This window comes from Salvelinus sp. IW2-2015, linkage group LG17 (genome assembly GCF_002910315.2).
Source record: "Salvelinus sp. IW2-2015 linkage group LG17, ASM291031v2, whole genome shotgun sequence".
NCBI lineage: Eukaryota > Metazoa > Chordata > Actinopteri > Salmoniformes > Salmonidae > Salvelinus > Salvelinus sp. IW2-2015.
In genome coordinates, this window is record NC_036857.1 from 24989381 (window position 1) to 25005382 (window position 16002).

General features: G+C 44.2%; 1 protein-coding gene across 1 annotated transcript in view; it reads left to right on the forward strand.

Annotated features, from left to right (window-relative positions):
* The first annotated feature begins 5838 nt into the window (after positions 1-5838).
* si:ch73-206d17.1 (tyrosine-protein kinase STYK1) overlaps positions 5839-16002 on the forward strand; it is an 18661-nt gene continuing 8497 nt past the window's right edge. The window contains exon 1 of the mRNA XM_024005221.2: positions 5839-5921. The gene's annotated coding sequence lies outside the window, so the exon portion shown is untranslated. The remainder of the gene's footprint in view (positions 5922-16002) is intronic.

A 16002-nucleotide genomic window follows, 5' to 3' on the forward strand; every position in this document is an offset into this window, starting at 1 on the left:
GAGTCAAAATCCACAATTTAGCCCAATTATTGTTCTGGCACATTCATCCATTTTATTTCGTATAGCAAGCCACGTGGCGTTGTGGCGCATAGTATGCTATTTACTGTGCATTGATTGACAACTGAACACCATGTGTTGTCTAGTTTATAAAAAGGTGTCGAACTGACTGAATAAAGTTGATCTCCTAAATCCCTTTGCCATTCATAAATCATGCAATGTGGTTGTCCATGGTTTCGCATCGGGACAAGTAAACCAAAGGATTTTCTAGGATGTCGGGCTTGTCAGACAGTGGCGCTAAAATGAGTGCCTCGTCTGGTCAGTCAGTGTAGCCTACCGAATCGGTGAGAGCGCCATTCATTTGGCTCCCTAATTTGCACAGACTACTGGTAGGACCTAGGCTTTTTGACAACCATATGCAGATAAATTATTCAAACATTCAATGAAGATGGTGAATGAAGATCACTGCAGGAACAATATTAGTATTGGAGAGCCTCATTCTGGTACAAATATAATAATTAGGGCCCTCACGGAATCCAAGAAGTAAAACGGAATTCAACAATTTAAAAAAAATCTATTGACCTTAGTAGGGAACCAACTAAATGTATCAAGCCCAAGTTCATCATAAGACATAAGCAGAATGCAACACTGATTATATTTCCTGTAACCTTCAGAGGCAAGAATGCCCCATCTGTGCATGTGTCCACCAGTTTCTGCTAACTATCATTGTTTTTTTTTTATTGCACATGTGATCGTAAACAGCCTCACACTTGAATTGACCTCAAAAGTATTCTCCTGATGTGGTTTAAGCATTGTTGTGAACGTTATATTTTTTTTTAATTGACAGTGAAAACCTGAAAAAAACTAAACCTTTACATTTATTTGAAGATAATGTAGGCTATTTTCCAATTTTTTTTGTTTTAATAAAATGCATAATTTCAAGTGGCAATCCATATCTTGCAGTAAAACTTTAAAATAAGTCTAATCTAAAGGTTAAATGTTCTCTTAGACAAGTCCTAAACATACAGGACTATATAATATTCAAAACTACTAACATTACACTGAATTTATGCACTTGAAGTCATTTAAGGTAATGTCTTTCTACACAATACCACAAAATGTTTTCATTCTGAGAGATGAACTTAATAAAGTTTTCAATCATGTCACTGTGCAGTCCTGATGGAATCAAGGCATTAAAATGTACCAGAGACCACCAAGATAGAGCTCCTTCGGCCAAACATTGAGGGCCGCCTGGCTGGCTACTTTTTCTATTGGGCTGGCTACTCTACATACTTGTGGAAAACACTGGAACATGCCCAGATTCACGTCAACAGGACTGCAGTAGAGCGAGTCCCGAGTTAAGTTCCTTGGCGTCCACATCACCAAGGACTTGTCATGGACAACCACCACCACTCTGGTCAAGAGGGCACAACAACGCCTCTACTTCCTATGGCGGCTTTAGAAATCTGGCATGCCGGCCCAGGTCCTCTCAAAATACTACTGCTGCACCATCAAGAGTGTCCTGACCGGTTGCGTCAAGGCCTGGTACGGAATAGCTCCATCCACGACTGCAAGGCCCTCCTGCGGGTGGTGAAGATGGCCCAGTACATTAGTGACCATGCTCCCAAACATCCAGGACTCAAAACAGTACCTTAGGAAGGCACACCGCATCATCAAGGACCCCATACACAAGCTGTGCTCTCCCTTACCGTTGAGCAGCCGGTATTGGAGCATGGGGTTTGATAGAAACTGTCTCTGAGCCTGTCGGTATCTACAGACAGACTGCTGAACACTTGAACTGGACTGACCACCTGGACATTAGCACACATGCATGCTACATAACCTTTTATATTGCTCAGTTTATACACTGCCCCACCAATCTCCCCATACATGTGTAAATATTGGACTATAAATTGTGGTGTCCTGTATTATACTTATGCTAAAATATTTATTCTATTCTACTGAGTCATTTACTTTGTGTTCGTATTCTTATCTTTTATTGTTGTTGCATTGTCAAGAAGGAACCTGAAAGTAAGCATTTCGTGTGACGATGTATACCATGTGTATCCCGTACATACGACTAATAAGTGTTTTTAGTGTTTAGTGTTTTTTCTAGCGAGAAATTAAATAATTCACCAGAGAAATCAAGTCAAGAACTATGTGGAAGGCTGGGCTGAAGGGAGTTGTAGTTTTCATTACGCAAATAGTCAACCTAGTTCAGCATAGAAACCGTGGTAATTAAATACAATGACCATAATCCATAGCGCTTTTTCTTTACGGCTCGTACAGAGATTAATATACTTTTACGCCTGCTACGTTAGATACACAGACTGCATGAGAGAAGAATGTACACAATGAGAGAGTGGGATTAAGATAGTACGTGAAAGTAAGCCTTATCTACTTTGAAGAACTTGTAAGATGATTTCATCAGACAGCTTTGTAGCATATTTAGGCAGGCTAGCCTTGCTAAATGGGATGACTAAAGACAGTACAGTATGCGGAGCACAGAGATAACATTGTCTGGCTGGTTGCTACTGCCTGAGCAGAGATGAGATGACTTAAGGCACCACAGGAGGCTGCTGAGGGGAGGACGGCTCATGTCTGGAACGACGCAAATGGAATGGCATTAAACACCTTTAAACCATGTGTTATATGCATTTAATACCATTCCGCTCTAGTCATTACCATGAGCCCATTCTCCCCAGTTAACTTCACTAAGGTAGGGGGCAGCATTTGGAATTTTGGATGAAAAGCGTGCCCAGATTAAACTGCCTGCTACTGAGGCCCAGAAGATATGATATGCATATAATTAGTAGATTTGGATAGAACACTCAAGTTTCCAAAACTGTTAAAATAATTTCTGTGAGTATAACAGAACTGATATGGCAGGCGAAAACCCGAGGAAAATCCAACCAGGAAGTACTATTATTTTGAAAGGCTGTTTTTCCATTGAAAGCCTATCCACCATACAAAGACTTAGGACCCAGTTCACGAACTCTGTGACTTCCTCTACATGTGGCCAGTCTTTAGGCATTGTTTCAGGCTTTTACTCTGAAAAATGAGGGAGATACACCACTTTCAATCAGTGGCCAGTGGAAATGTCCTTTCATCAGCTTTGCGCCTGATTGGGAACGCGCCTTTCTTGTTTCTGCTTTCCTATTGACGAAGCTTTTGTCCGGTTGAAATATTATTGATTATTTATGACAAAAACAACCGGAGGATTGATTTTAAACATCGTTTGGCATGTTTCTACTAACTTTTATTCTACTTAAAAAAAAACTTTGTCTGGACTTATTAGTGCACTCGCCTTAAGCATTCGGATTACTGGACAAAACGCAAACAAAAAGGAGGTATTTGGTCATAAAGAGTGACATTATCGAACAAAACGCTAGCGTCCTACTTGTACCAGAGAGGTTAAGGCACCACCAAACTCCCCTGACCTGGTTGTCTAGGTCTTAACTGAAAGAAAAAAAAAGAAAAAAAAGAAAACGCAGACACTAGGCCCTCCCGCCATGAAATGGGTTTAAGGAAGAAAAATAAAGTCTATGCATGAAAACAGGTTAGACGAGGGAGCAGGATAATGAGATTTTACTAAATCAGTAACTACATGACATGGAGAAGATGTAGGCTATTGAAGAGAATGCAAGGATGCTGTGTAGCAAGAACAGGACAGAGGAAGGTTGAGGGAAAAAGATGCACAACATCGGTCTATCCAAAACAAAGGTTTACATTACACGCAAATTTGATAGTGCCGATTCAAGCTAAAGGTATGTTGAACTACAAAAATCTTAGCACAACTATTCTATAGCAGCCTATAAAACCCCTGCTGTACTTATATTTTGTTATTAGCTTGGAGGCCTGGCATAAGTCGTCATGGGTGAGTCGGAGACAGTCACACCACAACCCCCCCCCCCCTCCACACACACCTGATCCTCTCACTACCCTGGAGGCCTGGGTCTCAGCTGCAATGATGCAGCCCATCTACAAGTGTGTCTTATTTATGCCATTCCAACCACAGACAGTGTGCTGTGTTTGAGCCCAGTCAACCTCACAGCCGTGACCCAGGCCATTCACTGCCCATGGCACATAAGGCCTACACCTTAAGTACAGCACAGAGGGAGTGAGTGACATTAAGAGAGGCTTCTGGGAATTATGTGGGTGACTATAAGGGGTCAGTGTTAAATAGAACGCATGTTGTCACTGCAGTGCTCATGTATGTGACCTGTGGAATCCATTTGGTTTTGTATGATAACCAATGCCCCCTGCCTTTTCTCAGACCAGACCACACTTGGGTTATGAATTCAGTATGCCATAGTATGAAACTGACGTCTCATGATAAATGCCTAACATTGGAAAGTATAGCAGGCTACAAAACCTCAACCGTAAGAGCGCAAACACTTGACATACCTGGTTTGACGGTCTTGATACGGATGGGCTCCCGAAAGTGGCGGATGACAGCAAGGGTGTCTCGGTTGGTCAGGCCACTGACAGGGGTGCCGTTCACTTCCAGAAGCACGTCCCCGCTGTTCGGTAACCTCCCGACGTGACAGACCATCGCCTCGGTAATCACCTGTCCCAGGTACGGAAAGTAGCCTAGCTCCGCTCCCCCTAGTACCTCCACAACCGAGCCGAACTCCCCGGCATTCCCCCATGACACGGCGCACTCCTGGACTTTGCCTGACCAGTGCTTCTTCTTCTTCAGCGTTTTGGACATGTTTAATCCCTCGTGTAATCCTTGAGAGTCCCAGACACTGGTTGTTTGAGAGACGAGACAAGCAGCTATTCTCCTAAAAGGCTATCACGCAAAATATTATTTTTGCACCGAGATACTGAGATGAGAATCTGCTCACTGTGGTTGTATTCCATTCCTTGAGCAGCTGTCATTTCAAAGCATTATCCGTATGAACAACCCGTACATTGAATGACTGGAAAGTCACCCGAGTGTCTGCAATTCAATAGACTGTAGTGCACGATTATCTGCGTCAGTGTTATCGCAGGAGGCGAGATCAATCGCGGGGTAGCTTTGGTTGTAACTCGCGCTAAATTCTTGAGTGGTTGGGCAATGAAGCTCTACTTCTGAATCAGTAACCTACTTCACTTTCAGTGAATCGGTCTGAAACAGTTGTCTAATAGTCTATTGCGCACAATAGCCAATAAGTAAATGTTGTACTGATCCGTAGTTGAGCCTATGATGCGCTACTCACATAGCCTAAACTCCACTTGAGACAGAGTCGATGTATCAATTTGATGAACAACATATCCTCGAGTTACTATATCGTTGAATTGAGCACAAACTGTTGCCCGAATGTAGCCTACAATTATTTTTCCAAAATTAGCCAGGTCCCAGTTTAGTTCCGCGCACCTGTTCTACATCCTCAACCTTGATATCAGCGACGCAATCCTTATCCTTAGAAACTGACAAACATACCTGGCCCAAGCAGCGAATATATTCGCAGAACTCGCGTAGTGTAGTCTACTGCTGGCAACTTGCTCCTTATTCTTCAACCCTCGTAAACCCAGCTCAGAAGCGCGCGGTCTCGGCAGTTGTTACGCCTCATGTAGTCTCGTCTCCGATTCAAGCCAGTGGCTCACACAGCAAGGTATATTTCTAAAGGCGCAACAGTCAGTGAAACCAACCATACGCTGAGAAATGGCCTAAACTTTTTTTTGCTCCTTCTTAACATGTTGATTTCTTGAAGGAAAGCCCATCCAGCCTCAAATGACAGCCGGGGATTGGCTCCACCTCCAATCAGATCATGGGACAAGAGTAAAAACATTGTAAATCAACCAATGGAAAATAATTGGGCGGGGCTTCCGCGCAATCACCTTTCAATGGACGCAGTTAATTTAGGTCGCCAAGCGTGCGGGTAGACAGAGTTCTCAGTCGTTCTTCGGGAACGTTTTGGGACCCGGCACGCAAGCAGGTAAATCGAGCGCGCCCAGTAGGTGAACTATTGCAACAATATCACATTCTTCTTGTAGGCTACAGATGCGCTCAACTAAATTGCCCTTATACCTGTAACTACACATTCCTCGGTAGGTAGTTATATTACTGGTTTGTAATTGAATGGTAAAGATTAGCAGTAATAAATTAAACAGGTCAGTGCAATTACAAATGCATTCGCTGAAGGTAATTCCACGTGGACTAATCACGGTTTTAATCATTTAGGGCCAACAGAAAAAGCCTATATTTTCTCTAGTCATCTATAGAGGGATGTCCAGTCACACTCATTGGGTCAATTATTGCGTGACTGTGCCATCTTGTGGTTAAATCATGTAGATCCTGAAAATGTGTATATGTACGAGGCCTATATTGACGAACAGTAAGCCTAGTTCTGAACAGAGTATGTCAGCGCTCCAATTTCACTGGAGCGCGATTCCCAAAGGCTGGACGCTTTAATAGCGCTCACTTCATGAGCTTAAAGCATGCCTACTTGTTTTTTTTATTTCACCTTTATTTAACCAGGTAGGTTAATTGAGAACAAGTTCTCATTTACAACTGCGACCTGGCCAAGATAAAGCAAAGCGACACAGAGTTACACATGGAATAAACAAACATACAGTCAATAATACAATAGAAAAGTCTATATACAGTGTGTGCAAATGAGGTAGGATAAGTGAGGTAAGGCAATACGCCATAGTGGCGAAATAATTACAATATAGCAATTAAACACTGAAGTGATAGATGTGCAGAAGATGAAGATGATTACCTGTTCAGGAGTCTTATGGCTTGGGGGTAAAAACTGTTGAGAAGCCTTTTTGTCCTAGACTTGGCACTCCGGTACCGCTTGCCATGCGGTAGTAGAGAGAACAGTCTATGACTGGGGTGGCTGGGGTCTTTGACAATTTTTAGGGCCTTCCTCTGACACCGCCTGGTGTAGAGGTCCTGGATGGCAGGCAGCTTTGCCCCAGTGATGTACTGGGCCGTACGCACTACCCTCTGAAGTGCCTTGCGGTCGGAGGCCGAGCAATTGCCGTACCAGGCAGTGATGCAACCAGTCAGGATGCTCTTGATGTTGCAGCTGTAGAACCTTTTGAGGATCTCAGGACCCATGCCAAATCTTTTTAGTTTCCCGAGGGGGAATAGGGTTTGTCGTGCCCTCTTCACGACTGTTTTGGTGTGTTTGGACCATTCTAGTTTGTTGTTGATGTGGACACCAAGGAACTTGAAGCTCTCAACCTGCTCCACTACAGCCCCGTCGATGAGAATGGGGGCGTGCTCGGTCCTCCTTTTCCTGTAGTCCATGATAATCTCCTTAGTCTTGGTTACGTTGAGGGATAGGTTGTTATTCTGGCACCACCCGGCCATGTCTCTGACTTCCTCCCTATAGGCTGTCTCGTCGTTGTCTGTGATCAAGCCTACCACTGTTGTGTCGTCTGCAAACTTGATGGTGTTGGAGTCGTGCCTGGTCATGCAGTTGTGGGTGAACAGGGAGTACAGGAGGGGACTGAGCACGCACCCCTGTGGAGCTCCAGTGTTGAGGATCAGCGTGGCAGATGTGTTGCTACCTACCCTCACCACCTGGGGGCGGCCCGTCAGGAAGTCCAGTTGCAGAGGGAGGTGTTTAGTCCCAGGATCCTTAGCGTAGTGATGTGCTTTGAGGGTACTATGGTGTTGAACGCTGAGCTGTAGATAGTCAGTTTTACGAGGGTGTTTGGCAGCATGAGTGAAGGATGCTTTATTGCGAAATAGGAAGCCGATTCTAGATTTAATTTTGGATTGGAGATGCTTAATGTGAGTCTGGAGAGTTTACAGTCTAACCAGACACCTAGGTATTTGTAGTTGTCCACATATTCTAAGTCAGAACCGTCCAGAGTAGTGATGCTGGACAAGCGGGCAGGTGTGGGAAGCGATCGGTTGAAGAGCATGCATTTAGTTTTACTAGCATTTAAGAGCAGTTGGAAGCCACAGAGAGTTGTATGGCATTGAAGCTCGTCTGGAGGTTAGTTAACACAGTGTCCAAAGAAGGGCCAGAAGTATACATATAGTATCATCTATAAGTCTATGCTAGGTAAAGCTCCGCCTTATCTCAGTTCACTGGTCACGATAACTCCCACCCGTAGGACACGTTCCAGCAGGTATATCTCACTGATCATCCCCAAAGCCAACACCTCATTTGGCCGCCTTTCCTTCCAGTGCTCTGCTGCCAGTGACTGGAACGAATTGCAAAAATCGCTGAAGTTGGAGACTTATTTCCCTCACCAACTTTAAACATCAGCTATCTGAGCAGCTAACCGATCGCTGCAGCTGTACATAGTCCATCTGTAAATAGCCCACCCAAACTACCTACCTCATCCCCATACTGTTTTTATTTTATTTACTTTTGCACACCAGTATCCCTACTTGCACATCATCATCTGCTCATTTATCACTCCAGTGTTAATCTGCTAAATTGTAATTATTCACTCCTATGGCCTATTTATTGCCTACCTCCTCATGCCTTTTGCACACACTGTATATAGACTTTCTTTTTTTTCTACTGTGTTATTGGCTTGTTTATTGTTTACTCCATGTGTAACTCTGTGTTGTTGTCTGTGTCACACTGCTTTGCTTTATCTTGGCCAGGTCGCAGTTGTAAATGAGAACTTGTTCTCAACTAGCCTACCTGGTTAAATAAAGGTGACATAAATAAAAAATACAGAATGGTGTCGTCTTCGTAGATTTGGATCATAGAATCACCAGCAACAAGAGTGACATCACTGCTGTATACAGAGAAGAGAGTCGGCCGGAGAATTGAACCCTGTGGCACCCCCATAGAGACTGCCAGAGTTCTGGACAACAGGCCCTCCGATTTGACACACTGAACTCTGTCTGAGAAGTAGTTGGTGAACCAGGCGAGACAGTCATTTGAGAAACCAAGGCTGTTGAGTCTGCCGATAAGAATGTGGTGATTGACAGAGTCGAAAGCCTTGGCCAGGTCGATGAATACAGCTGCACAGTATTGTCTCTTATCGATGGCAGTTATGATATCGTTTAGGACCTTGAGGGTGGCTGAGGTGCACCCATGACCAGCTCGGAAACCAGATTGCATAGTGGAGAAGGTTCGTGGGATTCAAAATGGTCGGTGATCTGTTTGTTAACTTGGCTTACGAAGACCTTAGAAAGGCAGGGTAGGATAGATATAGGTCTGTAGCAGTTTGGGTCTATATTGTCTCCCCTTTGAAGAGGGGGATGACCGCGGCAGCTTTCCAATCTTTGGGGATCTCAGACGATACGAAAGAGGTTGAACAGGCTAGTAATAGGGGTTGCAACAATTTCGGTGGATATTTTTAGAAAGAGAGGGTCCAGATTGTCTAGCCCGGCTGATTTGTAGGGGCCAGATTTTGCAGCTCTTTCAGAACATCAGCTATTTGGATTTGGGTGAAGGAGAAATGGGGGAGGCTTGGGCGAGTTGCTGTGGGGAGTGCAGGGCTGTTGACCGGGGTAGGGGTAGCCAGGTGGAAAGCATGGCCAGCTGTAGAAAAATGCTTATTGAAATTCTCAATTATCATGGATTTATCAGTGGTGACAGTGTTTCCTGTCCTCAGTGCAGTGGGCAGCTGGAAGGAGGTGTTCTTATTCTCCATGGACTTTACAGTGTCCCAGAACTTTTGAGAGTTTGTGCTACAGGATGCAAATTTCTGTTTGAAAAAACTAGCCTTTGCTTTCCTAACTGCCTGTGTATATTGGTCCCTAACTTCCCTGAAAAGTTGCATATCGCAGGGGCTATTCGATGCTAATGCAGTACGCCACAGGATATTTTTGTGTTGGTCAAGGGCGGTTCACTCCAGACCTGACTAAGGGCTATATCTGTTCCTGTTTTTTTTTTAAATAGAATGGGGCATGCTTATTTAAGATGGTGAGGAAAGCACTTTAAGAATAACCAGGCATCCTCTACTGACGGACTGAGGTCAATATCCTTCCAGGATACCCGGGCCAGGTCGATTAGAAAGGCCTGCTCGCTGAAGTGTTTTGGGGAGCATTTGACAGTGATGAGGGGTGGTCTTTGACCGCAGACCCATTATGGATGCAGGCAATGAGGCAGTGATCGCTGAGGTCCTGGCTGAAGACAGCAGAGGTGTATTTGGAGGGCAGTTTGGTTAGGATGGTATCTATGAGGGTGCCCGTGTTTACAGATTTGGGGTTGTACCTGGTAGGTTCATTGATAGTTTGTGGGAGATTGAGGGCATCAAGCTTAGATTGTAGGATGGCCGGGGTGTTAAGCATGTCCCAGTTTAGGTCACCTAACAGCACAAGCTCTGGAGCTAGATGGGGGGGCAATCAATTCACATATGGTGTCCAGGGCACAGCTGGGGACAGAAGGTGGTCTATAGCAAGCAGCAACGGTGATAGACTTGTTTCTGGAAAGGTGGATTTTTTAAAGGAGAAGCTCAAATTGTTTGGGCACAGACCTGGATAGTAAGACATAACTCTGCAGGCTAACGCCGCCCCCTTTGGCAGTTCTATCTTGTCAGAAAATGTTATAGTTAGGGATGGAAATTTCAGGGTTTTTGGTGGTCTTCCTAAGCCAGGATTCAGACACGGCTAGGACATCCGGGTTGGCAGAGTGTGCTAAAGCAGTGAATAAAACAAACTTAGGGAGGAGGCTTCTAATGTTAACATGCATGAAACCAAGGCTTTTACGGTTACAGAAGTCAACAAATGAGAGCGCCTGGGGAATGGGAGTGGAGCTAGGCACTACAGGGCCTGGATTAACCTCTACATCACCAAAGGAACAGAGGAGAAGTAGGATAAGGGTACGGCTAAAGGCTATAAGAACTGGTCGTCTAGTACGTTCGGAACAGAGTAAAAGGAGCAGGTTTCTGGGCAAGGTAGAATAGATTCAAGGCATAATGTACAGACAAAGGATGTGGTAGGATGTGAATACAGTGGAGGTAAACCTATGCATTGAGTGACGATGAGAGATATCATTTCTTGAAAGATAATTTAAACCAGGTGAGGTCACCACATGTGTGGGAGGTGGAACTAAAGGGTTAGCTAAGGCGTATTGAGCAGGGCTAGAGGCTCTACAGTGAAATAAGGCAATCACTAACCAAAACAGCAATGGACAAGACATATTGAAATTAGCGAGAGGCATGCGTAGCCGAGTGATCATAGGGGTCCAGTGAGTAGCTAGGCGGGCTGGAGACATGGCGATTCAGACAGCTAGCAGGCCAGGCCTAGCAGGCTAGCAGATGGGCATTCAGGGAACGTCGCGACAGAGGAGCCAGTTGAAAAAAAACCCTCGGGCAGATTACGTCGGTAGTCCAGTCGTGATGGCTCGGTGGGGCTCCGTATCAGTGTGCTGCTATCAGGGGCGCTGCTGTCAGGGGCGCCGCCAGGAATTTTGGGCCCCATGAAAATATATCACAGGCCACACCACCACACCAACCCTGCGCAATTGCTGTAACCACACACCTCCAGAACCCAATCAAAGCTTTAAATAACTCTTCCTTTGCAGGCTTGCAACTCTTGTAGTCCAATATTTACTGACAGTGAGCTGTGAAAATATAACACTGTGCAGACATGCATGCAACATTCTGCATACAGTGGAATTCACTATTTGATGCAAGACTGATACCCTCTAAGAAATGTGCTAAATGCCATCTTTTACAGTATCAAGAATGTTACCATTAAAATTACTTTTAAAGGAAAATTCTCTTAACATTAATGAATAACTAAAGTATAACCTCTCCAAATAAAATACATTAACATTATCATCTATAGAATGTAATACAAAATTACAATCTATTCAAAATAATAAAATCAGCAGCAGATTTTTTAACTAAGTATACATACCAACTAGAAAATAAGCAGCTGTAAAAGTGGAAATGAAAAGGCCTGATGGTGGCGCTAGAGGGAAGGTCAAGTGGTCATCAGATCAATAGGTTTCTTCCATTTGGGGTCTTGATTGTGCACAACAAATTTTATGGCAATCCAGCCATTACTATGAGATACATCTTGTTCTCAGGCTGTGGGCATCGTGTGTAGTGATCCAATATCCACAGCCATGCCATTTAACAGTTATCACTGGCCCTTGCTTACCAAGAGCCAAGCCTTCTTGCTAGCAAAGTCCCTGATCAAGTCTTTGAAGTCCAGCTTTCTAGCTAACTGACTGCAAAGCCTGTACTGGGACATAGTGGATCTCAAATAGTTTATCAGTTTTAGCTTACTGAAAGCTCTCGCCACCAACAACATTCACAGGCAATGTGCAAAATATACATAAAGCAATACACTCTTGTCCAAAAATGCTTTGCAGCTGCATCTTAGAAGATACTTTATCCTTACTAATCTGCCCAATTTTCAGAACAGCAGAAAATTATTCTACAATTTTTGCAGTGGTGTGGAACCTAGTGTCCAAGTCACTTATGTTGTCCATAGCAGTAAAAAAACACTGTTTCGAAACCCTGTTTGTTGCACTGTCCTTAGCGGTCTCCTCTTGAGAGATCTCTTCCTTTTCCTCTGGCGGCTGTGTTCCTTGCTAAATTGAGGTGCAACATCCATTTGCGTAGCAATAAGTATTGCCTCAGACAGGAGAGACTCCCATCCATCTCTAATTTGGCCATTCATTGTAGTCCTTGGTGCTCTGTAGAGTTGCTATTTTTGAGGTTTCTCATCTCAATTAACTAGTGACATTCCTGGATTACTCATTATATGAATAAAGCTTGATTTAAATCAACAAATACGATAGTCAGTTTAAAAAAAGGTTAAGGGTACAAGACTGTACATATCTGGCTGTGTTGGCAAAATCACTACATATCCCATCGAGCCAAGCAGGGAGAGGTTGCCCGTTAACACAGTTCCAAGACTAGTTAGAAACAGCCAGCTAACCCTACGCCAATGACTCCGGTGGATCTCAAAAATTAACTTTAGCCAGGGGAAACTATTTGTATTTATTTAATTTAACTAGACAAGTCAGTTAAGAACAAATTCTTATTTACAATGAAAACCTACAAATATATAGCTGGGTGCACATGCAACTTGGCTAATTCAGGAATCATATTATCGTTTTTTTATGCTATGATATCAGGAGCTGAGACCGAAACAAATAAATCAGATGACTAATAGTGATGGGTCGTTCGCGAACGAGTCGGCTCTAGGAGCCGGCTCTTGTAGGTGAACATTGGGAGCCGGCTCGCATATCAGAAGAGACAAATCTATTTATAAAAATATAAAACAATAAAGATATGAATAAATCAAAAGATTTAAAATAATATAATTAACTAATTCAAAGAACGAAAACATTTTAAATAATATAGGCCTAAATGCTCAAGCACACACATTCGTTCTGACTGTCTGCTCAGACTAACAGCCTCACCTGTTGTTCCTGTCAGACACAGTGTCAAGCAATGAACCAAAGATGCGTGAGGGAGGGCCGAGCCAACTCACTCAGTCACACACTTAGCTGTTCTTCCTCACTCTCCTCGGCTGCTATGAAAACAACAGCTGGAAAATGAGTCGGAAGCACAGTAGCATTTGGATGCATTTTAATAATGTAGACAATGTTAGAGCACAGTGTAGAATTTGCCAAAACAAAATCTCATATCAAGCCGGTTCTACGCACAACCTACACCGGGATATGCGAACTGTGCACCCAACTGTGAAGCTAGCTAGCGGGCCTGCTAGTGATAGTGGTGGATCCTCAGTCTAGTAGGCCTACTCCATGACCCACAGCAACACAGTCTTCTATTGACCAGTTTATGTCTGTAGCAAAACAAGGCCAAATTGATATTGCATTGGCTAAAATGATTGACACCAATTTGCAGCCATTTTCGATCGTGGAGGACAGAGGTTTTAGAAATTATAGCAGTAGTCCAAATCCAACGTACACAATTCCAAGCAGGGAAACCCTTTCAAAATCACATATTCCAACACTGTACGAGAGCACACAGGCTTCAGCGCGGGAAAGAGTCCAAAAAGCTACTGCAGTTTGCCTTACCACTGACTGCTGGACATCAAGGGTAACCAGTTCTTACATGTTGGTTACATTTTACTTCATTGAAGATTTTTCGATGTCTAGCTGTCTTCTGGACTGCTTTGAGTTCAGCGACAGACACACCTCAAAACTTGGCAGAGGAACTGTCGAGAGTGGCCAGAGAATGGCAAGTAGATGGAAAAGTGGTCTTTTGTGTTAGCGACAATGCAGCTAACATAACCAAAGCCATGAAAATGTTTAAATGGACCCATCATCCATGTCTTGCCCACACAATCAACCTGATTGTAAGAGATGCTCTGAAGGTGATGAAGCCCACTGTGGACAAAGTGAAAGCAGCTGTGGAATACTTCCACAGGATCTCAGTAGGTGCTGAAAAATGAAAGTTTACACTATGCCAGATGGGGATGCCTGAGCTGAGGCCTAAACGAGACTGCACTACAAGGTAGAATTCAACATTTTATATGTTGAAGCGGTTTCTTGAGTCAAAGGATGCCATCATCTCTACCCTGGCCATTGTCAATGCACCTGTTGATGCTCTGACCCAAGAGGAATGGGAGGTGGTGGAGGTGGTGTGCAGAGTCCTGGAACCCTTTGAGCAGGTCACTGTGGCGAGAGGTACAGTAAGCAGTTATTACTACATCATTATTTAATACAGTATTATATATGTATATGAGCAGTAGATGAGAATGTAGTATCAATAAACAAAACATGAACCTGAATAAATCAGTTAGCCACCTAACTGAGGAACTCAATTTAACCTTGCGCAATACCCTAGATGCAGTTTCACCCCGAAAAACTAAAAACATTTGTCATAAGATACTAGCTCCCTGGTATACAGAAAATACCCCAGCTCTGATGCAAGCTTCCAGAAAATTGGAACGGAAATGGCGCCACACTAAAATGGAAGTCTTCCAACTAGCTTGGAAAGACAGTACCGTGCAGTATCGAAGAGCCCTCACTGCTGCGCGATCATCCTATTTTTCCAACTTAATTGAGGAAAATAAGAACAATCCGAAATTTATTTTTGATACTGTCGCAAAGCTAACTAAAAAGCAGCATTCCGCAAAAGAGAGAGAGACTAAGATGAGCTGCGAGGTATCGTGCAGCGTGCGGCGGTCTATTATCAGTCGTTCGGACTACTCACCGGTTTCTGTATGACTGAATGGTGCTCAAGACTTGGGGGAGATGGTGAGGACGCATCTAGGCATATGGTGTCAGGCCCAGCGTGTCTGTTTTAGTGGTTATAGGATGTGAGTCTCGATCTGGCGCTCTAACTGTCGCTCCTAATTAATGCAGGGGCTTGATCACGTCTGGCTTACTGGTGCTCTTTCATGCCGTCCCTAGGAGGGGTGCGTCACTTGAGTGGGTTGAGTCACTGACGTGATCTTCCTGTCTGGGTTGGCGCCCCCCCTTGGGTTGTGCCGTGGCGGAGATCTTTGTGGCCTATACTCGGCCTTGTCTCAGGATGGTAAGTTGGTGGTTGAAGATATCCCTCTAGCGGTGTGGGGGCTGTGCTTTGGCAAAGTGGGTGGGGTTATATCCTTCTTGTTTGGCCCTGTCCGGGGGTATCATCGGATGGGGCCACAGTGTCTCCTGACCCCTCCTGTTTCAGCTCAGTATTTATGCTGCAGTAGTTTGTGTCGGGGGGCTAGGGTCAGTTTGTTATATCTGGAGTACTTCTCCTGTCTTATCCGGTGTCCTGTGTGAATTTAAGTATGCTCTCTCTAATTCTCTCTCGGAGGACCTGAGCACTAGGACCATGCCTCAGGACTACCTGGCATGATGACTCCTTACTGTCCCCAGTCCACCTGGCCATGCTGCTGCTCCAGTTTCAACTGTTCTGCCTGCTGCTATGAAACCCTGACCTGTTCACCGGACGTGCTACCTGTCCCAGACCTGCTGTTTTCAACTCTAAAGACCGCAGGAGCGGTAGAGATACTCTTAATGATTGGCTATGAAAAGCCAACTGACATTTACTCCTGAGGTGCTGACTTGCTGCACCCTCGACAACTACTGTGATATTATTATTTGACCATGCTGGTCATTTATGGACATTTGAACATCTTGGCCATGTTCTGTTATAATCTCG